This window comes from Acanthochromis polyacanthus, chromosome 16 (genome assembly GCF_021347895.1).
Source record: "Acanthochromis polyacanthus isolate Apoly-LR-REF ecotype Palm Island chromosome 16, KAUST_Apoly_ChrSc, whole genome shotgun sequence".
In the NCBI taxonomy this organism is placed as follows: domain Eukaryota; kingdom Metazoa; phylum Chordata; class Actinopteri; family Pomacentridae; genus Acanthochromis; species Acanthochromis polyacanthus.
Genome location: NC_067128.1, coordinates 23434956 through 23457275, shown reverse-complemented (window position 1 = coordinate 23457275; position 22320 = coordinate 23434956). Strand labels below are relative to the sequence as shown.

General features: G+C 42.2%; 1 protein-coding gene and 1 long non-coding RNA gene across 2 annotated transcripts in view; one reads left to right on the top strand and one right to left on the bottom strand.

Annotated features, from left to right (window-relative positions):
• Positions 1-22320, bottom strand: part of aven (apoptosis, caspase activation inhibitor) — a 96774-nt gene that overhangs the window by 15095 nt on the left and 59359 nt on the right. The window lies entirely within an intron of this gene.
• The window catches only part of LOC127537756 (uncharacterized), a 71392-nt gene continuing 68664 nt past the window's right edge, over positions 19593-22320 (top strand). The window contains exon 1 of the long non-coding RNA XR_007947578.1: positions 19593-19872. This is a non-coding gene — a long non-coding RNA (uncharacterized LOC127537756). The remainder of the gene's footprint in view (positions 19873-22320) is intronic.

The window sequence follows — 22320 nt, the reverse complement described above, 5'->3', positions numbered from 1 at the left end:
AGGGCACCGACTGTCCAAGGCACCACAGTGTCTAGGACCCTATTGTAACCTTAGGGTTTTTAGGGTCCGAGCACCGATGGTGCCGAGGACCCTATTGAAACCCTAGGGTTTATTATTATTAGGGTCCGAGCACCTACGGTGCCGAGGACAGGGGTCTGAGCACCGACGGTGTCGAGGACAGGCAGTGCAATGGCACTGACTGTCCCAAGGCACCGCGGTGCCTAGCACCCTCTTGAAGCCTTTAGGTTTATTTATTAGGGTGCGAGCACCGAGGGTGCCGAGGTCAGGCAGTGCAAGGGCACTGACTGTCCAAGGCACCAGCGGTGCCTAGGACCCTATTGAAACCCTAAGGTTAATTATTATTTTTAGACTTTTTTAGGGTCTGAGGACCGCGGGTGCGAAGGACAGGCGGTGCAATTGCACCGACTGTCCAAGGCACCAGCAGTGCCTAGGACCCTATTGAAACCCTAGGGTTTATTATTATTAGGGTCCGAGCACCGAGGGTGCGAAGGACAGGCGGTGCAAGGGCGCCGACTGTCCAAGGTACCAGAGGTGCCTAGGACCCTATTGAAACCCTAGGGTTTATTAGGGTCCGAGCACCGAGGGTGCCGAGGACAAGCGGTGCAAGGGCACTGACTGTCCAAGGCACCAGCAGTTTGGACTGTTTGAAATACAGTCTCAGTTGCAGCGCCACCTGGTGGATAGAAAGGAAATGCTCTATAACTGCTCTGAACATGCTCCAATCTGGCTGAAATTTTACATTTATGATCAGACTCTGGTCCGGATGCGATTCAGAGGCCGACATACACTCTCAGTCACAGCGCCACCTGGTGGACGTGCGTGGATTCACTAACCAGCGTGGATGCGAGGACCCGTCCATTGCTGCTTGCAGCTTTAATTATTATTATTATTATGGTCCAAGCACCGAGGATTCCGAGGACAGGCGTTGCAAGGGCACCGACTGTCCAAGGCACCAGCGGTGCCAAGGACCCTATTGGAACCTTAGGGTTTTTTTCTTTATTATTAGGGTCCGAGCAACACATTGATGATGCATCCCAGTGAAAATGGTGACTTGTCATCAAAGGGCGTCTGTGGCGGCCAAACGACTTTCGATGTTTCGCCATGAAAATGTAACAATTCATATCTCAGCTGAACAAGATCCTATCTGCCCCAAACTTCACATGATGGACACCAGGTCCAGTCTGAACACATCCACACTCATAAATTCTGAAAAAGTCATAGCGCCACCTGTTGGTAATGGTAAGTTTAAGGCCTTATATTTTCAGGTACAATGGCCCCAAACTTGGTGATATCATGCTGGAAATTGGTCCGTCAAGTCTTCACCTCTTGACAATCCCACACTGTGAAGGGTGTGATATTTCATGCAACGCTGTTGCCGTAGCAACCAAATATCGCCATGCAAAACAAAGTGTTTTTTTGGCGGCCTTATCATATCCCAAAACGCCTGACATTTGGCGTGCACATCAGGACTGGCGAATAATTTGATATTTTATGGGAGTTGCGAATGTGTGTGCAGAAATGGCTCTATAGCGCCCCCTGCAAAATTGAAAAAGTGGTGATTAGGCCAACTGCCACAATGTTTCATTTACAGCTACAATATTTGGTGGGCATATGCACCACATCAGGACACACCAAAAAGTCAATCACAGCCCAACCCAACAGTAAGTCAGCCATCTTGAATTTGCTGTACATTTTTCAAAATTAATAACTCCTAGGGGGTACGTCTGAGAGAACTGAAATTTGGCCAGTGCATGCACCAGACCTTCCTGATGAAAAGTTATCAAAAACTCGGCCAGAAGCCAAAAGGTGTGGCCATGGCGGAGCCTCAAAAAACTGATCCTTCGCCATGAAACAGGAAGTGGTGTCTAATTCTTCTCAACATGCTCCAATCTGCCTGAAACTTTACATGTGTGATCAAAGTGCTGTTCTGATGTCATCCACATAGGGATATTCATTCACAGTCATAGCGCCACCTTGTGGTTTCAGGAAATAGACATCATTTACACTTTCATGCCCTATTCTTACCCAGTTGATCATATTCACCTCAAATGCGGTGACAACAGCCTGAACACATTGATGATGCATCCCAGTGAAAATGGTGACTTGTCATCAAAGGGCGTGTCTGTGGCGACCAAACAAATTTTGATGTTTCGCCATGAAAATTTAATGATTCATATCTCAGCTGAACAAGATCCTATCTGAACCAAACTTCACATGATGGACACCAGGTCCAGTCTGAACACATCCACATTCATAAATTCTGAAAAAGTCATCGCGCCATCTGTTGGTAACAGGAAGTTTAAGGCCTTATATTTTCAGGTATAATGGCCCCAAACTTGGTGATATCATGCTGAAAATTTCTCAGTCAAGTCTTCACCTCTTGACAATCCCACACTGTGAAGGCTGTGACATTTCATGCAACACTGTTGCCGTAACAACCAAATATCACCATGAAAAACAAAGGGCTTTTTGACATGTTAGGAATACTCCCAACACTCACTAAAATTACCAGACACATCGCCATTGACCCAAGGAACAACACTGTATGCATCTCGGCACTGTACATGCTATAACGCCCTCTGCAGACTTTTTAACAAACAGCCCTCCCAGCACGTTTCACCTGCATCCATAAAATTTGGGAGGGCTATAGAGCACATCAGGACGCATAAAAAAGCCTCTTGGAGTCATGCCCTAAACCCAACAGGAAGTCCGCCATCTTGGATTAATTGTGAGATTTTTGATGATTTTTCTCATTTTTGAGAGCAAACTCCTCCTGGGGGGTAACTCCCAGAGACACCTATTGGTAACAGAACATTTAGGCATTGCATTTACACATCCCAAAACTGTCCCAAACTTTGTCATATATTACTGAAATCTGAGTCTTCACTGTGAAAATTTTGATGTTTTATACAACATTGTTGCTGTGGCAACACATTGTTGATCTGATAAACAAAGTTCTCTTTGACAGGTTAAGAATACTTAGAACCTCACCATAATTACCACACACATCACAGTCAGTTAAAGGAAGAAAACTCTATACATCTCAGCACTGCATTGGCTATAGCTCCCCCTGTAGTATTTTTAACAATCAACCGACACAGCACGTTTCATCTAGGTCCACAAAATTCAGGCATATAGAGCACATCAGGACGCACGAAAAAGCCTCTTGCAGCCATACCCTAAACCCAACAAGAAGTCCGCCATTTTGAATAAATTGGACAAATTTTGCCAAATTTTTTCATTTTTGAGAACAAACTCCTCCTAGGGGGTTACTCCTACAGACCTCAAATTCGATCAGTATATACAACACAACATCATTATCAAAAGGTATTCGGATACCAAAATTAATATTCAGATAGCGCCTTAGCGAACGAATATTCGGAATATTCGGCTCCAGCCCTACTCGGTTGCAGCGCCACCTGTTGGATGGACAACAAATTCTTTAAAATTAGCCCCTACATGCTTCAGTCTGACTGAAACTTTACATGCATGATCACAGTTCAGTTCTAATGACATCCATAGGCCAATATACAGTCACAGTAATAGCGCGACCTGGTGGATAGACAACAAATGCTGTAAAACTAGCCTCTACATGCTCCAGTCTTGCTGAAACTTTACATGTGTGATCAGAGTCCAACCGTCATATTCCTATACCGTTCATCTGATTTGGATGTAAATACCTTCAAATTAAAACTAAAAGTCTCCACTTCAAACACATCTTGATTGTTTCATTTCAAATTTGTTGTGGTGGTGTACAGAGCCGAAATGCTGAAAAATTGTGTCAATGTCCAAATATTTATGGAGCTGATTGTAAATGTTATATCCAATTCAGTGTTAAAGGAACACCTGCAGGAGTCAGCGGGCAGTTTCTCAGGGCATATTTCATTCCTTTCATTCTATTGCTTTGGCTCAAAGATCTACATTGAACCATTTTGTGTTCAAAAGTAAATCCACATCCAAATGAAACCATCAGTGGACACAATGAAAGCACTCTGGCCTCTCATGTTCTTCCTGTTTCCGGCTCCTGCTCCTCTCTGTTTAGTATCTTCTCCGGCCCTAATCCTCTTCTTCCTCCTCCTCATCCTCCTGCTACTTCATCTCCTTCAGTCCAAACACAGAGCTGTGGACAATGGTGCATGGCCTTCCTCCTACACCTCAGAGCTCAGTGTCCTCTTGATCTGTGTACATGGAAATATTATTGCAGGTAGTTCAAAGGCAATGAGACAACCATGGCAGCAGCTGCGAGTGAGGATGAGATGTCAAACCTCCAGAAGACACAAAGAAAAAGGACTGGAGGAGGACGAGTGTGTGAAAAGATGGTCCAGTGACAGTGAAGCAGACTCTTCATTTCTGCTCATTCAAACAGATCGGAGATTTAAACCCCTTTTTACAGTTTTAAGAACATAGTTCTACATCTACAGAGGATTTGCAACCTCATATGTGCCACCTAGCTGCGTGATAAACTCCACTGATGTGCTTTTCACATTGAAGCATGATATCTGGGCTGTATTTGGAGATTGCAGCTGTTGCTAAAGCTGCTGAATCAACCAGACTAGTGTTACTTTCTGCCTTTGTGAGTGCATGAGGATGTACGTGATGTAAATTTCATCAACTCATGTCCATGCACATCACTCTGTATACATCTATGCGAAGTTGGAAATTTGTGTTAAAATCACACCGCAACAACAAAAATAATGTACATGCTGTGCAGTAGTGAATATGGACAGAAAACATAGATACAACCCACTGTGCATGTATTGAACAGAGTCTTTCAAGTGGACTCCTGCAGACTAGAAAAGTAGTACAATACCAACAACCACACATCTGTGGGTGTCTGCAGCTGTCCCTGTGTGCATCCTTCCTGGACTATGATCAAGCTTTAGAGGGCCAACAGGAAGGCAATCGGTAACTATTTTTTTGTTCACCTACGTTTATTTTTTGGGCATTTTTGTCTTTAATGGATAGTTTCAGTATAAAAAGACAGGAAATTTGAAAGGAGGGAAGAGTGTGACTTGCAGTAAAGGTTCGTGTTGGTCAGGGGTCCGTTTCACGAAGCGGGTTTAGGGAAAACTCTGAGTTTGTTAACCCGGAAATGAGGGAAACTCAGAGTTTTGCATTTCACAAAGTGAGGTAACTCAACCCAGAGACATCTGTCATTCTCTGCACTGTTTCACAAAGAGAGTTACCTCTCTTTGTGAAACAAAGAGTCAGAGTCTGTTACTGCAGTAACAGTAAATTACATACAGTACGTCCGTACATTTATGTTACCAACCGCAGTCATGCTCGCTCATCCCATCAGATATTGTGTGTTGCGCTGCAGTTCTTTGCAAATGTAAGATTTTTATATAAGGTCGGAGATGCAGAGCACTTCAGTAAGGCAACTGTATGCAGAACGGTCAGAAAAGTGTTCCTGGCCCTTAAACGACTTTTACCCATCGTTGTGGTTTTCCCTGGACATAAACTTGTCAGAGCCATCATGGAGGAGTTCCACAGGATTGCAGGTGAATGATGTAGAGATCCGTTACATTAATTTTAAATCATATTCTGTGAATGACATTGTGCTGCAACCTCAGACTGGGATTAGTCATTTTAATTTCTTTTAGGATTTCCCAGTGTGATTGGCTGCATAGATGGCACACACATCCCCATCACGGCTCCCTAACACAATGAATAGGAAGTCCATTCACAGCATAAATGTTCAGGTAATCTACAGGTAGACTGACTACAGTTTCAAAATGTTAAAGACTGCATCATAGTTCAACATCTGTCATTCTCTGCACTGTCAAGATCATATGTGATGCTACATACATCATTTCTAATGTGGAGGCCAAGTGGCCTGGGTCTGTTCAGGACTCAGTGATTTATGGAGAGTCTAACCTGAGCAACAGATTGCAACATGGTAAGCAGCCTAAAGATTTTCACAATATAATTCACTTGTCTCCCTCCTTTAATATACTCCAATGTATCCACTATGCATGACAGGAGAGTTTGTTGGCCTGTTTGTTGGTTTGTTGGTTCTGCTGGGTGACAGGGGTTACCCACGCCAAACTAGGCTGATGACCCCATACCCTGACCCTGAACCAGGCTCCCAACAGAACTTCAACTGGGCTCACTGCAGGACGAGAGCCCAGATGGAGATGACCACAGGCCTGCTGAAAGCCCGTTTCCAGTGCCTACGTCACCCCAGGGTGACCTCTGAGAGGGCCTGTGATATTACTGTGGCATGTGTTGTTCTTCATAATGTTGCCACTATTAGAGGAGAGCAGCACCCTGTCCTACAAACCGAAGACCCAGATGATGACCCCATCCACCTGCCAGCTATCCAGGACAGCAGAGCAGTCAGAGAAACCATATGCCATAATCACTTTGTAATTTAAATCACCATCATCACCACCACAGCAGTCAAATAAAGACATGATACACATTTCATTTGGTCTTCTTTATTTCCTACAAATAAAAGAGCTGGTTTAGTTCATGTTCCAATAGTTAACATGCACCCACCTCTAACTTGTGCTCCAGTATTCCAATTTCCAGATCTGCCCTCCTAATCTGGTGGTCCAAACACTGCATTTCTTTTTTGTTTTTTGGATGTTTCTCAGCAAGTGCATTTTGTAAATCAGTTTTACTGGTAACTGGGAATACATAGAGGACATTAAATTATACAGTTGCACATGAATTCCACAGAATGAACCTCTGGTGTTTACTGAACATCCATCTCACTGTGTCAGTCTGTGCAGTGGAAGTTGAAGGACCATCCTGCGCCTGCCCAGCCATGCTCTGTTATAAAGGATGAGAATGTGCAATACTTCAGTGTAGGATAAATGTCACATTCTGTATTCCACCAGAATGTTAAAAAATGTGAATGGGAAGGGAACTAACAGAATCTGTTGGGCCAAGAAAAAAAGACACTAAAGACAAATACATATTTGTATGAATATGATTTCATACATATATATATATATATATATATATATATACATATATATAAAAATATGCTTGTAAAACCACCCATTTTACAGGCATCTGCTGTCTTTCTAAGTAGGCTTAATTATTTAACAAAACGTGATATGGATGCAGACATTTAGGCTAGGGATAAAACAACTGCACAGTAAAACAGCCACTTAATATTTAGGCTACTTTACAATGTAAAACATGATCAAAATGAATTACCTCCATGAGATTATGCCGAGGTCTTACCTGTTTGAACAATGTTTTTATATTTCATCTTAAGCTGCTGCCACGTGCACTTCTCCCCTGCAGGATTGCACCTGAATAAAATAACTTAATAGGCTACCATTCAAACAGTTTTTCCTGTCATATTATTGTGATTGCAAAGGACTACATTTAAACTTACGCATCGATCCAGGCAGCAATGTTCTCCCATGCCGTCTCCCTCTCTTTTGCAGTTGCAGCGGTCTTGTGCTTCTTCCTACAAACGCGTTCAAACTCGCTATATAAGCACGTTAAGATTTCCAATTCAAAAACGCAGCCCTCCGCTTACCCGTTGCCATGGTGACTCGTCGAATCGTCGCTCCATTGATAGTGCACGTGTTTAACTCGGGGTGAAACTACTTGGAGTTGATTTAACCAACTCAATTCAGTCGTTGTGAAACCAAAAACTCAGAGTTTTCTATCTCAGAGTAGATCAACTCAGAGTTCAGGATTACACTCAGAGTTTGTTGAACCTGCTTCGTGAAATGGACCCCAAGAATCACTTCAAAGCTGTCACTTCAGACAAAACATATCAAGCATTAACTGGCTCCAGCTTCTGCAGTGTAAAGGTTGAAAGCTTTTCCTCTTTCTCTATTGCTGTATGTTGAATAGAATTGGGTTGTAGGCTTCAGGCTTTATACAATGAGACACTTAAAGACATCGACAGATATTTTACAAGTCTTTGTTTTTCTAGTAGTTTTGGCCCTAATATTTAATATTTCATAACATCACAACACCACAGCTAAAGGCAGTTCTTGTGTTTTTTTGCTCCTGTCACATTTGCCTCAACGTAGGCTCATTTTCACCACGATACAAAGTCCTAAACCTCTAAACAGCACTACCATGAAGAAGGACAGAGAACTCAATTGTTTTCTGACAACATCACAAACATCATAAGGGCTCATTTTACAAACAATTCTCAACAAGACGACATGGTCATCAATATCCCCCGCCACATGTGATGTCTATGAGTCTATATCCAAAATAGTGATCGAGGGCCATAACTCTGTTAAATATTATCGCACAGGTCTCATTTTCGAACTTGATCAAGGTCTCCATGGTGTGAAGCTACACACTAAATTTCGTAATCCTAGCTGTAATAGTTTCTGAGAAAAGCTGTCCCCTTCATGTCGGACGGACGGACGGACGGACGGACGGACGGACGGACGGACGCACCGACGGACGGACGGAAGCACGGACGGACGGACGGAGGCCAAACTTATATCCCCCTTTTCCACTTCGTGGAGGCGGGGGATAATAACCCAGGGTACTGTTTTAAATGAAAACTGATTTTTGTGCTTTAGATCACTTACAAGTGCTAAGACTATTAATAATTGTCCTGTCTATTGAGTAGCTGATTGTTTCAGCACTAATGTGAACAAGACACACAGTAATCTGATGAGCTAGAGCTACATGAAATATCTAGCTGTGTCTTATCGAATTTCAGAAATATATTTTTCCAGTTTACAGGTTATTTTCTGATCTTCTTAAGCTATTTTGTCAGGAAATGATCAGTCTAACTTTAGAAACTTTTCTCATTGTGTATAGTAATATTGCTTTGATCATGCCTCCTGTCAGCAAAGATCTGCTCCTGTGCACAAGTGATTGCAGAACAATTTATAGTTCAAATGATTGCCTGAGTGCGTCAGGGACAGTCAGGCCAGTAAACTTCTATGAGTTGTTTCATGGTGAATAAACACTGCATTACTCATGCTGTGTGCTAAGTGGCTGGGCTGGCATTGTGTAACTTCTGTATAATGTGGTATCCTGTCTCTTGACATCTTGCTGGCTGAACCCCATATTAACAAATGAGGCTTTTTGCCTGCAACCCCGGCTTGCTGAGCTATCTATGGCTCACTAATGCTGAGTCCCACTCTCATCTTTTATTTTTGGGACTTGTTGTTCACTCTCGCTGGTTTAGCTCCTGCCTTTCTGTTCTCCTCTGCTCTTGTCCTGCTCCACTCAGATTCACTCTACTTTCACCTTGCTGCTGTTCATCTTCACCCCTCTCCTCCGTCCTGCTCTGTGTGACAGTCGAGCTCTGGCACCGGGTCAGGGTGAAGATAAGGCATGCTGGTTCAGCATCACCTTGTTATGAACAGAGTAAAGGAGCAAAGAAATGTGTATAAACTGTAAACTGGTGACAAGACCAAAAGTGTACTGCCTTTTCAGGGGCACAACTGACTTTTTCATTGACGTCCCTTAGTTATGCCCCTAGTTATGCTGCAATAGGCCGAGACTGCTGTTGGACCTCTCTCGATGCAATGAGCCCTTCTCTAATTACCTCTGTATTTACTATATACACCATTATTGCATTGTACAGTATTCACTTTGATGCTGGATGCCTCTGATCTATGGTTGCTGTCCAACCAACTGGCTTAGTCTCCATCATGTCCATTGTGGGATGCTACTGCTGATTTTCCTTCAGCCCACTGTTTCCAGCTGGCCATTTCCACCAATCTGCTCTACATCACCCTTACTATACATGATATGCTCATCTGCACACTGTTTGCATCTTACTACCAGCTAAATGTAGTATATTTCATGTCAGAGCATTACATCATAATAGTAAACTTATGAATCACTTTCAATGTTTGCTTGTTTCTTGAAACAATCTGAATTGTAATTGGTGCTATATTAATAGAACTGAATTGAACTGAATTTTCGATGCCAACCAACAGCTGTAACACAGGGCTTTAGTCTTCATTGTGAGAATCTTTGTTATGAGATTTGTATTAGGGCTTAGCTACACGTGAAAATCTGAAATGTTTTCTAGATCCAGTTTCTCCAACACAGGAATTTACTGCTTTTCTCTGTTTCTCGGAAACCTTGAACCAAACTGGACCAAGTTACTCTTTCCGCCATTGTCGCCAAAACCGCAGTTAACCAGTGAAAAAAAGACAACTAACATTGTGACACTACAACTATGCAGTGATCCCAAAGACAGCATTTGTGAAGGTCATCATTAAGTCGACCAATCATGGCAGTTCTAGGAAATTTCACCTCCTCTTTTGCAATATTTTTAGAGTAAAACAGTTTTGTCTCTTCAATACCTTTCACATAATTAAACTAACAACAAAATGTCTTCATTACATACACAACATGCAAACCAAACCTTCCAACCTCCTTCTCATCAACTACAGATGTTAACTAAAAGCCATCACTCTGACTGATTTCCATTTTTTGATTAGTCACAAACGTAACGCCTAAAATAAACAAGGAGTCCGAAGCTTTGAAACACTTGTCGTGAGGGCTGTTACTCTTTGTGTTAAGTTTACATACAAAGAGAGGGAATATAGTGTACATATAAAACATAATCCTACATCCTGGGTTGTGTAGCTCTGTGGAGTGGACTTGCAGATTCTTACTCATCCTGTTTGCAGAGCATGCTGCTATTCTGTCCGATGGCGTGCACACCACAGACATCACAGAATGCACACCTTTGTTGACTGGGCCACACCTTATGTCTACAGCTTTGTGCTCAAACCCAATGCACTCATTGTAGAAAGCTGCAGTCTGCCTTCACCTTGATTAGCCTTCTTTCCTGGAGCAAAATCTATCTGAACAGAAACAGGATGACATGTAAGGAGTATCACTGTTCAGTCTCCACTAACACCTGCAGTGAAATGTTGACATTTTATCTGACTGGAAGAGGAAAACTCACATTCCCCGCTCTCCCTTTATCCTCCATTTGCTAGTAGAGTAATGGCGTGCGATCAGTGAATGATTATTTCTCTTTTAAACTGGCTGTCTTGGCAGATGTTCACTTGATAAAAGAAAAGATAAAGCAAGGCAGCTCATAGAAAACTTAAGAGGCACTGAGTGTTATTATAACCATGACAAATCCCATCTGATAGGTGTTTGGTAGCAGTAAGAGCAGGGACAGAATGGAAAATGTAAGTAAAAGAGAAAGAAAACAGAGAAAAGGGCTGAAAGAAGACAGAAGGAATGAGGGAAATTTTGGAAAACGTAGAAAGAAGTGTTCAGAGAAACTTGCAATTGCAATCTGTGGAGATGATCCCCTTTCTGATAGCTGGAGCACCTCCAACATGCTCCTTGTTACGCCTTTTTAACCAAACCAATTAGCCTAACATGACATGGTGCTGAAACCTACCACGCATCAATAAATCACTGTCTGTACTAATTGCAATTAAAATCCAGAGCAAGCCAGGCGAGACAGTGAAGAGGGCAGAAGCTATTTACTCTTAACTTTTAATGGTGATTGGGTGAGGCTGTGTTCATGTCAAAGTCATATCAGTGGAACTCCAATCCACTCGAGGCCTTGTTCTCATTAGGCATGTGTTTTTCTTTTTTTTGGCATACAGCTTGTTTGGAGGTAAGAGGGTGAAGCTCGGGCATCTTCTAACTCGGAACTCATTATATTCAGCAACTCATACTGGAGTCCAGAACCATTTTCCTGTTCCACTTTTCGCTGGATGTCATTAGTTATCAATAGGTGTTGTTCTCTCTTGCTTGTATGAAATTAAGGACAGTTGTGATCAATGCTGTCAATAAAAATGTGTGGTGTACTAAACCATCCTGCTGGTGCTGCACACAGGATTTTCTTCTGTGACCTGTTTCACTGTAATAGCTACTTTATACATTCACATCCTCTTACAATGACGTAGATGTATCAGAGCTCATGGAACTATAGTAAATAAAGGACAACCTCACTAATAAAGTGAGAGTTTCAGTATCTGTGTATGTCTGTTCTACAATTTTCTCAACAAATTTTCATCTGATCTTTAAACTTGGTGGGTGTTTTGCTGGGGACTCGAGAAAGAGCAGCGTGGTGTCTGAAGTTGTTTGGATGAGCAGAGAGATAAACAATAAACAGCGGTGGTGACTGCGCTAAGGCTGGGGCAACAATTGAGCATTACAAAGATGGCTGTGCTGGGATTTACAGGGTATCCATAAAGCTCGCCCAGATAAGCAGGCGAGGTCAGATTCCAGCTTACACTGATTTGCCGCATGCTACCACTCTCTCTGCATGTCTTCAACAGTTACTATGAACAAAGCCAAAAAAAAATCCACAGGGACAAGCTACAGCAGAAAAACCTGTCCCATTCACTGTTTGTCCTGGCTAGAAGCCTTGATTGTACTCCCTTGCAAACATGCACGAAGACAGCTGCAGATATCATGGACATGTAGTTGTTGTTGTTATGCCACTTTTTTGTCTGCTTTGAAGTAGGGCTGGACCCGAATATCCGAACATTCGTTCGTGATGGTGGTATCCGGTTCTTAATTTTGACATCCGAATATTCGCCCCGACCCCGGCCGAATAAGCAAAAACAAAAAAACTATACCCATAAAATTAAATTCGAATTATTATTTATAGTTTACTCCCCACACTAGCAGAAGCCTATACTGCAATTGCAAAGTGATAGGCTTGTAAAATAATGGTACCTTTATTTAGTTCATTATTTTTGGTCACAGCTTTATGAGTTTTAAAATTCCATTTTAGGTTAGCAACTGAGTCTACTATCACATTCATACACAACAGTCCTGCAATAAATCCTGCATCATGAAGGTTACAGGCAGGTATTATTTTTACTACCCCATATCAGTGAGGGTTGCATAAATAATAGAACTGAATTTGAGAAACACCACAAATTACAGCCTCCAAAATGATCCTACAGGTGAATTATCCTGCATCATTAGACTGGATTAGGGCTGCACAGTGGGCGTAGTGGCTAGCACTTTCACCTTGCAGCAAGAAGATCCCTGGTTCCCGGCTTTCCCGGGATCTTTCTACATGGAGTTTGCATGTTCTCCCTGTGCATGCGTGGGTTTTCTCTGGGCACTCCGGCTTCCTCCCACAGTCCAAAAATATGCTGACGTTAATTAATTACTCTAAATTGTCCATAGGTGCGAATGTGAGTGTGCTTGTTTGTCTATATATGTAGCCCTGTGACAGACTGGCAACCTGTCCAGGGTGTCCCCTGCCTTCGCCCAAGTCAGCTGGGATAGGCTCCAGGCCCCCCGCGACCCTAGTGAGGATAAAGTAGTGTATAGAGAATGGATGAATGGATGGTCTGAGAGTATTGGGACATCTGGGTCCCTCATTATAAACATGCAAGGAGCCTCATCGAGACTAATAAAAAGCTAATACTGATCAAGATTGTGCTAAAACGCTGTCAATAATGTTATACAAGCAGCCAATACATCAAGATCATACAGAATATTTCAGCTGTTAAGCTGCTTTCAAAGTGCTACAATTTGCAACAAAAAAAACAAATCTGAAAGAAAAATAAAAACATAATCGACACACACCACAAACTTTTATTTGTTCAGTTGATAAAATAATAGGGTAAATTCTAAACTGTGATTTATTCTGCCAGGCAAACCATTACTAGTGCTTCTTTTGACTTTACAAAAAGGAACAGAAGAGGTCAGAGGAAGAAAAGAACAATGCACCCACTGGCAGCTAAATAAAGACCCGTGGATTGCCTTAAATAAGCACCACACTGCCAGAACATATGAACGTTTCAATCCTTTGTAGGCTTGAGCAGATGAAATGTGACAGCCACCACAGTTCTTAAATCCACACAAGATATCCAGAGCAGCCACCCCAGCTGATCTATTCACTTCAGAAATCCCAAGTTCCTCTGTTTTGGGAGAAAATTCATCAAAAGACACTCAAAACTGTCCAAGTCCCACTGAATCATGAGGCTGCAGTCTCACAGACACAAAACATACACCATCACTTGCACTCTGCAAAGACACACTTGCAGGATAAATACAGTGTGCAGGATTATTCATTGTGCTCATGGCTGCATAAAGATTTGCAATGAAAAGAGCTCAATGGCAAAGCTGCTACTGCAGTGAAAAGTCCTCTGGTGTGTTCTACTGTATGTTGTTGAGTCCTTGGCTTCCACTTTTACTTAAGACCAGCATCTGTGTGTGTATGTACACTGCCAGTCAAAAGTTTGGACACAACCTTAATTTAATTTGGATTTATTTTTGGAATTTCTTGCCTTCTTAACAGGGTTGGGGCCATCAGTTGTGTTGTGCAAAAGTCAGACTGGTACACAGCTGACAGCCCTATTTGACAATTGTTAGAATCCATATTATGGCAAGAACCAATCAGCTAAGTAAAGAGAAACAACAGTCCATCATTACTTTAACAACTGAAGGTCAGTCGGTCCGGAAAATTGCAAAAAACTTTGAGCGTATCCTAGTGCAGTCGCAAAAACTATCAAGCATTACAACGAAACTGGCACACATAAGGACCATCCCATGAAAGGAAGAGCCTAGACAAATGCCACACAGAGTTCTAGCAGCTGACACATCTCTACATACACAGAAGAAATTCGTTTGGGCCAAGAAATACAAACAATGAACATTAGACCAATGGAAATCTGTGCTTTGGTCTGATGAGTCAAAATTTGAGATCTTTGGTTCCAAATTTTGAGCGACACAGAAAAGGGGAACGGATGGTCTCTACATGTATGGTTCCCACCATCAAGCATGGAGGAGGTGTGATGGTGTGGGAGTGCTTTGGTGGTGACACCGTAGGGCAGTGGTCGGCAATTGGCGGCCCGCGGGCCAAAACTGGCCCATCAAGAATAATATCTGGCCCGCCAGATGATTTTGAAAATTTGATTTATTTTTTCAATGTTTGAGATTATTAAAAATGAAGAATCGATCGCACCCATATACCGTGTTTCCACCCGCTGGCTCCAGGAGCTAGTGCTAGTTCAGAGCTTAGTTGGTTAATTCTAAAAGCCAGTTTGCGTTTCCACTGGCACTGAGCCAAGCCAGTCCGTCACCGCAACACGAAACTCACGTGGTCGGCTGCTGCTGGGCATTTCCGCGTTCGCGCTACTGGTTGAACACGATTGTACCAGCCAGATTTCACTGAGCAACAGTGTGTGCAAAACACGTGTGTGTCTCGGGAGTCATTTTTTAATACATCTGTGATCAGAATTGAGACGTGTGTCCCAAGCAGCGGCGATCAGCTGTAGAAGCTCCGCTGCTCGCGGTATCGGCCCCCCGCTTGCGACATTGGAGCGCACCCCCCCACAGGTTGGCCCGCTGTTCGATTGTTTACACAAATTTTGGCCCGAAGCCACATCTAATTGCCGACCCCTGCCGTAGGGAATTCGAAATTGAAGGCACACTGAACCAACACAGCATCCTGCAGTGACATGACATGCCACCCCATCCGGTTTCCATTTAGTTGGACCATCATTTATTTTTCAAGAGGACAATGACCCCAAACACATCCATCCATCCATCCATCCATCCATTCTCTATACACCGCTTTATCCTCACCAGGGGGTGCTGGAGCCTATCCCAGCTGACTCGGGCGAAGGCAGGGGACACCATGGACAGGTCGCCTGTCTGTCGCAAGGCTACATATACAGACAAACAATCACTCTCACATTAACACCTATGGGCAATTTAGAGTTATCAATTAACCTCAGCATATTTATGGACTGTGGGAGGAAGCCAGAGTACCCGGAGAAAAACCACGAACGTACAGGGAGAACATGCAAACTCCATGCAGAAGCCCACCCCGAGATTTGAACCGGGGATGTTCTTGCTGCAAGGTGAAAGTGCAAACCACTACACCACTGTGCAGCCCACCCCAAACACATGATAAATCCATTAAGAAAACTACAGAGATTCACACTTGAAACAGAGCCTTTCTTGATCTTTTTGGCCCCAATAGTTTGAAATGCTGACATCAAAGAAAATGATGGTCGGTCAAAACGAAAATAAATAATTTGCAAGTTATCCAGCTCCTCTCAAGTTACAGAGTGGACGCATCATAAATATCAACAGCTTGAGAAAGTATATTCAGAGGGAGGCAAGATTTTACATCACAGCTTCACATAAACAAGAAGTGGAGACATGTAGGCTTTACTGCTGTATAGACAGCTCCCAGTGAAGGCTATTATAAGGAGACATCAACTGAGATTTTATATCATGTTCAGCTCTGGTGTAAGAGGCCCTCTCATATCGATTCATTTAAGCATCAATGCAGTCATAGGCTATTGACAGCTCTGTGTCTTTCTATGCCGTACTGTGGTCCAGGAGAAATGTTGCTATGCCTTAGGGCTGGGTGATATGGCCAAAAAAATAAAATCTCGATTTTTTTAGTCATCTTGGACGATTATGATTTTAATCGATTTTGTTGTTTCTTTGCGGTCTGTTTGCTATGGCTAGTGCTAGCCATGCCACACTCTCGTAGCTGTGGGCACTCTTCCCATTCTTTAGGATGCCTCTGCCGGAGGTGCTGAAAGAGGTTAGTTGTGCTGCTACTCTTCATTTTCACAGTACTTTTGCAAACTTTGCACATGACTGTAGTTTGCTCTGTGTCAGTCTTGTCAAAGCCGAACCACTTCCATATAATCGATGTAACATGAGGCCCTTTTCTCATGACCAACTCTTCATCTGCTGTTCTGTCTGCCATGATGGCAGAGTGAGTGTTTTGGCGGAAGGAGATGAGAGGCGGAAGCAAACACCAGTGCACAAGTTGTAAAAGGCAGAAGAAGAATCTGTATTGTTATATATTTAAGCTCGCCTCGATTTTACGATTTGGCAAATTTTCAGATCGTCAGGTTTTAAAAAGGCGAATTAATCAAATTAATTTGATTTATCGCCCAGCCCTACTATGCCTCACTGTAATATATATGGCTGAAGTAACAATAAAGTAACATGGTTTCAGCCAACCAAAAGCAGACACTGGGCAACCACAGAGGGTCTGAGTCAATGAATATGTGTTGGAGTAAATGGCAATCGTTCCCTATGTCTGTTGCTTTCTCAATCTTTCTATTCCCTGTGACTTTGCTTTACATATTTTTCTCTCAGAAGTAGAATTAACATATAGTCAATGACAAACTGGATAATAAAGAGCAGCATAATATATTTAAGTGGCCTGTGCTTTCCATTCGACAACCTTTTTCCTGAAGGCTGTGTTGCTTCTAGTCTTTAATGACTGTCATTTATCTTGTTTGCCCCACTTCTCGGCTGAGGTTACATTCATATTCAAAAGCAGACTCTTTGAGAATTCAGATTAAAATGAGATAGCGTATCCGTTCAAGGAGGCACTAACATAAAAGCCAATCTATAAAATAATATTTATTCCTCATCACAGAATTTTCGATATGTATGATCTACAGGGAATATTATATAAGTAATCTGAAGTAGTTATAGCTCATTTAAATGCTGCATGAAGCAAAGGTCATCCTGCCAATGTCAGCAGGGCATGATTTCAAGGCACACACTGTTGAGGTGTGAATAAATGACCATTTGACTGATGATCAATGTTATGTTTGGTTGGTCACTGCTAATGAGTGGCTAAAGTTGACATTAAATGCAAAACTGCTCAGGCAGCAGTGTGATGACAACCAAATACATTGAGAAGCCAAGCATCTGGTGGAAAGCTTTTGTGCCATTATTATTAGCAGTGCGATTGTTATTTACCACAAGACAAGCAATGCAGTGTGGGAGGTGTGAAGCACACACAGCAATTATCTTTAATTGAGGCAGAGATTCACACCATTAAATGACTCATTTGTTTTTTTTCTTTTTAAACCACACACCATACCAGCTTTGGAGAATTAAAGGTTATTTCACAATGTTGTTTTGAGACAGTTATATATAATCTGTGAGCAAAAATCTATAGTCCGCAACAATATCAACATTTTGACAGCTCTGGAGGCGGCGCATAGATGACAAGGGCAACCTAGATTTCATCGACACAATAGCTGACAGAGCTGAAGGAGAATAATTTTTCAGAGTTTCTGAAATAAGAATAGCTAAATCCCACTGTGTTCTTCACTGCCTCAATTACAACAGAAGACATTCAGCTCCAACTGAATCTGCGCATGAACGATTAACCTGAGCAACATCCCCAGCCTAATGACATGCACAGGTAAGATGTGAAATTTAAAATTTAAACATTAAAGTTTGAGGTCACTTAGAAATGTAATTATGTTTAAAAGAAAAGCAGTTTAACATTAAATGAATCAGAAATACAATCTACACATTGTTAATGTGACAAATGACGTTTCGAGCTGGAAACAATTGATTTTTAATGGAATATCTCTATAGGGGTAGGAGGCAAATTTCCAGCAACCATCACTCCTGTGTAGCAATGGTATATTGTATTAGCTATATGTGTTGAAAGGCTAATCAATGATTAGAAAACCCTTGTGCAATTAGAATAGAATCACTTTATTAATCCCCGATTGTTACAATAGCACATGAATATAAGTGTGAGTTTTCATGGGAAACATGAAATTGTCTGAGTGACCCCAAACTTTTGAACGTTAGTGTAGGTCATGGAAATTTTTATTGAGATATCAGCTATACTGTCCAGTTCAAATCACAACAGAATCACCCCAAGTTCTCCACAGAGGTGGAACTTGTCAGTTAATACATTTACATGTGACCAGTAATTCTTCTTTAATTTGGAATTGAAGCTAATTCCACTTTAAAATCTCCTTGTAAACACTTACTTCCAAATTAAAAAGTAAATTCCGAAAATACTTAATTCTGAATAAACTACCTGGTTTATTACGATGTTAATTCCAAATAAACAAATTCCTGTGTACATTTTATTCATGTATACAGCTAATTCTGCTTTAGTTAATTCTGGCCATTCTGAGCATGCTTGGCTCCTCACGTAGCAAGAACGTAGCGATGTACACGCTCTGCGACCTTACTGGCGCGGGCACATTCTTGCAACTTCAACAGAAGTAGTACGCCATTGTCGAGTTGCTGTTTCAAAATGACAATAAAAAGCTAAGCGAAAAGTGTGCTTATTAGTTGTTCCTCCATGTTGTTGGGAAAAAGAAATGCCACAGCACATAGAGTTTGTAATCTTCTGGTAAACAGGGAAACGTCATGTTCACTCCCTGTCCAATCATAATCCTTTCCAACACCCAACCGTTAAAAGGCCATGTAAACCTTAATTCAGAATTAATACTTCCATGTAAACTCAAAGCACAAAACTTTAATTCCATCCATCCATCCATTCTCTATACACCGCTTTATGTCGCAGGGGGTGCTGGAGCCTATCCCAGCTGACTCGGGCGAAGGTAGGGGACACCCTTGACAGGACGCCAGTCTGTCGCAGGGCTACATATACAGACAAACACTCACACTCACATTCACACCTACGGACAATTTACAGTGGGTACGGAAAGTATTCAGACCCCTTGAAATGTTTCACACTCTGTGTCATTGCAGCCATTTGACAAAATCAAAAAAGTTCATTTTATTTCTCATTAATGTACACTCAGCACCCCATCTTGACAAAAAAAAAACAGAAATGTAGAAATTTTTGCAAATTTATTTAAAAAGAAAAACTGAAATATCACATGGTCATAAGTATTCAGACCCTTTGCAGCGACATTCACATTTAATTCACATGCTGTCCATTTCTTCTGATCCTCCTCGAGATGGTTCTGCTTCTTTATTGGAGTCCAGCTGTGTTTAATTAAACTGATTGGACTTGATTAGGAAAGGCACACACCTCTCTATATAAGACCTTACAGCTCACAGTGCATGTCAGAGCAAATGAGAGTCATGAGGTCGAAGGAACTGCCCAAGGAGCTCAGAGACAGAATTGTGGCAAGGCATAGATCTGGCCAAGGTTACAAAAGAATTTCTGCAGCACTCAAGGTTCCTAGGAGCACAGTGGCCTCCATAATCCTCAAATGGAAGAAGTTTGGGACGACCACAACTCTTCCTAGACCTGGCCGTCCAGCCAAACTGAGCAAAGATAGAGAGATGCAGTCGGGAGATAGGAGAAAGTTCCACAAAGTCAACTATCACTGCAGCCCTCCACCAGTCGGGGCTTTATGGCAGAGTGGCCCGACGGAAGCCTCTCCTCAGTGCAAGACACATGACAGCCCGCATAGAGTTTGCCAAAAAACACACGAAGGACTTCCAGACTATGAGAAATAAGATTCTCTGGTCTGATGAGACCAAGATTGAACTTTTTAGTGTTAATTCTAAGCGGTATGTGTGGAGAAAACCAGGCACTGCTCATCACCTGCCCAATGCGATCCCTACAGCGAAACATGGTGGTAGGAGCATCATGTTGTGGGGGTGTTTTTCAGCTGCAGGGACAGGACGACTGGTTGCAATTGAAGGAAGGATGAATGCGGCCAAGTTTAGATATATCCTGGAGGAAAACCTCTTCCAGAGTGCTCAGGACCTCAGACTGGGCCGAAGGTTGACCTCTTAACAGGACAATGACCCTAAGCACACAGCTGAAATAACAAAGGAGTGGCTTCAGATCAACTCTGTGACCGTTCTTGACTGGCCCAGCCAGAGCCCTGACCTAAACCCAATTGAGCATCTCTGGAGATACCTCAAAATGGCTGTCCACCAATGTTCACCATCCAACCTGACAGAACTAGAGATGATCTGCAAGGAAGAATGGCAGAGGATCCCCAAATCCAGGTGTGAAAAACTTGTTGCCTCATTCCCAAGAAGGCTCATGGCTGTACTAGCTGAAAAGGGTGCTTCTACTCAATACTGAGCACAGGGTCTGAATACTTATGACCATGTGATATTTCAGTTTTTCTTTTTTAATAAATTTGCAAAAATTTCTTCATTTCTGTTTTTTTTTCCTGTCAAGATGGGGTGCTGAGTGTACATTAATGAGAAATAAAATGAACTTTTTTGATTTTGGCAAATGGCTGCAATGACACAGAGAGTGAAAAATTTCAAGGGGTCTGAATACTTTCTGTACCCACTGTAGAATAACCAATTAACCTCAGCATATTTTTGGACTGTGGGAGGAAGCCAAAACTTTAATTCCGAATGAGTAAATTCCGGATTAATAATTCCGAATTTAAAAAAAAACTTCATGTAACCATGGCCAGTGTAGCTTCCTTCATCTGATTCTCAGCAAAAATTCCTGAGCATTGACTTGCCTCCTCTTCCAAAGACAAGACAACAGCAGGCCCTTCACCTCAATCCATGGCCCCACCCAGAAACTTTACGAAGGTCAGATACTTCAAGCTAATCTCTGAATTAGCTTACCACTACTTACCAATGGAGAGGCCCTCAGCTGGGGGACAAAGAAAACCTCAAGAGCTGCCAAAATATTAGCAATGATAAATGAACTAAACATTTAAAATGGAGCCACACATAAGACAGCCATGAGGAAAATGTGACATTTTATTTAAGCCAGTAAGTGCATCAAATTAAGTGCCCCCTTCTTGTTAAAGTCCAAAGCACAGGTCAATGGAATACAAAGTCTTCTCAAAAGCTACATTTGTTCTTTGATGTTGTCTTCTATCTCTTTTTAAAAACAAAATTGGACTGATGTGGCTATAGTATAGAGAACAGTCTCACAAGAAATTATTTATTCTTCATGCCACATGAACAAAAACTGACAGCTACTGTGTTATTCTACCGTCAATCACTTAAGCCGTTCTTGTTACACACCGCTGTTATTGTAAGTAGCACTAACAGCGGTGGTTAACAAGCCCATGACATAGTGCTGGTGTCACAGCAATTAACTGTGTAGGTGTAAACCTGTGATGTGTCCAAGCTGCAGGAATCAAGCAATTACCATGTATCCCTGGGCCTCATTGCAGGAACTCCCAGAGTGATACAGCACATGCCTTGGATTAGACTCTCCTGATAATCAATAGATAGCCTGTGGATTAGTGGCCCACAGGAACACGCATGACAGATGAAAGAAAAACTTTTTCAAAGAAATACATGAACCTGCTCTAGTGACACAGTTCAATCACATGAAGTGAGGATCAATCAGCTGATGTTCTGTCAGTTGTTCAGGCTAGCCGTGATCTCTAACCTGGCAATAGCCAGATTAATAATTGTGTAGTACTTGATAGTACTCCACAATATCAATCTGGGACTGCTCCATGTAAATCCGTTTGGAGGAAAGAGGCACGGATTGGACAATGCAACAGTATGTCCCGCCTCTGACAGGTTTGTTTTTAGCCAATCGCGGCAAACTTTAATATGTCGTCACAACGAGCGGAGCCAATTGGTAGATTAAACTCTTACCAAAACCCGTAGTTAAAAAAAGCACAAACATCTTTACCATCCAGAAATGCGCAAAGCGCCTCTCGTTGTTCTTCCTTCAAA